This window comes from Aythya ferina (genome assembly GCF_964211825.1).
Source record: "Aythya ferina genome assembly, contig: HAP1_SCAFFOLD_151, whole genome shotgun sequence".
NCBI lineage: Eukaryota > Metazoa > Chordata > Aves > Anseriformes > Anatidae > Aythya > Aythya ferina.
Window position 1 is genome coordinate 218951 of NW_028181375.1, and position 2132 is coordinate 221082.

Here is a 2132-nt window from a genome sequence, read left to right on the forward strand (position 1 = left end):
ATGTATGTAGATCAGAGTGGAAGGATCTCTACCGACCTGGAAGAAATATGGAAGCAGACCAGGATCCTACATGAGATCAGTAAAGATGATCTTTCATGGAGTTTTAGTGAACTATGGACTAAGTTAACCTCCTGGTTGCCCAATTTCCAATGGTTGAAACAAGTATTCATTGCTCTAATCGTATTAGTAGTGTTAGGAATATTTGTGTGCATGTTGTTTAGATGCCTGCTTTGTTGTGTTACTGTAAATAAAGAAAGTATCTGATGCAAAAGAATTTGCATGGGAAAAGAAAAGGGGGGATTGATTAAGGAGGTATTGGGGAGGCAAGGACAATCCCCAGACAAGGACTGTATATCTCGAAACAAGACACTGGAACTCATGATAAGGAAGCGGCAGGCGGACAGAGAAACGAATGTAAGGACTATAACTCTCGAAACTGGACATTGGAATTCATTATAAAGATACAACAAACGGGAGAATTGGCAACAACCAGCTCTTGCAATTAAGAAACATGCCAATTCAGCAGATTCCTGACCAAAGGTGAAAAGTACACTGTGAGGAAGACTTGGGGTCTTCCTCCCAAAGACCCCTGCCCACGTCCCAAAGACCCCTGCCCACAATTCTTGGAAGGCTCTGCGCAGGCGCAAGGTGCCAAAAGGCTAATTAGCATGAGAAGCGAGGGAAGGCGGGGATAGGTAATGCATATGTATAGGTGCTTGTAGAATATTGATAGATTGATTGTATAAATTCAAGACTGCTTTCTGCTTTGGGTATGCACGATAGGTGGAGAGATCCCCCGTGCATCCAGCGCTGCAATAAAGAATATACCACTTAAAGGAATTTCGGCTTCGATCTTTGAATCAATTTGGCGACCCAGATGGGACAACCTCTCTGCCGGACTGCAGGACCTGCTGGGAACAGGACTCCCTAGGGTACCCCCGGGATTTCCCGGAGGGACGCCTCGACTCACCGGATCACTGCGGAGGCAGACAAGGACCCCATCATTGTAAGTGAGTATATTCTTTATTCTGGTTTGGTTTTCTGGTAGACCGGTCATCTGGAACTGTCTGTAAGTCAGAAGGTGATCTTCTGCGAGGCAGTGTTTGGTATATACTTTGTGGTTATCACCATAAGTACATGTTTGGGGACCTTAAGGAAGGAGCTCGCTTTAAGGTCCATCTGGAATTGTGTTGTCTATTTCGGTTTTCTGACTCATGGAGTATGGTATTTAACTCTGGTTATTGTTACTGCGATTTTGGCTATTTTCCTGGTGGTAATAGTAGGTTCGTGGCATTGTTATAAGAAAGATATCGTTACGGTGTTACACAGTTCGGTTTTCTGACTTATCGCATGTGGAATTTGACTCTGACTATTGTTACTGTGATTTTGGCAATATTGCTGGTAATAGTAGTTTTGTGACATCGCTACTGAAAGATATTGCGTGCCCGTAGTTTTGTGAGTGATACGTTTTGTGATACGCTTTTGTAAGTAACATGTGTATTCTGAAAGTGTAAACTGGAAACTGGGGGGGCAAACAAGCAGTGAAATTTTAAAGAAAAGTGTGTTAGGATGTGTTTTAAGTCACTGGAAGGATATTGGAGGATCTGCCGGTGGAAGTGTGAACAGGAAAACATTGATAAAATATCGTAATCAGTGGTGGCCGCTTTATAAGCTGGAATGTGGAGAAAAGTGGCCCCTAAATGGAACTTTAAACTATAATATTTTGCTACAGTTAATGTTGTTTTTTGAGAAGCAGAACAGGATGAAATGTTGTATACTGATGTTTCAGCATCTTGGTGGGAAAAGGTAGGGAATTAAGTTGGCCCCTGACTGAACCTTTGATGTTGGCATTAGAGAAGTACAGGCTGGAGAAAGATAAAGGAAGTGTTAAAAGGGTTGTTGAAAGTGTTAAAGGTGTTTGAAGTTGAATGAGCAGGGAAAGAGGATGTAGGAATGTTAATAGTTCTGCCTCTGCCCGAGGCAGAGATCTTAAAATCATGGGTGTTAGCCCTTTAGGGCAAAGGGACCATGATCGGTCCGAGAGAGTTGTCACAGAAACAGAAAAGAGGTACACTCTTAAAACAACCTGAGTTCATGTGCGAGCTCAGATTGCTGATGGGACCGTTCAGGGA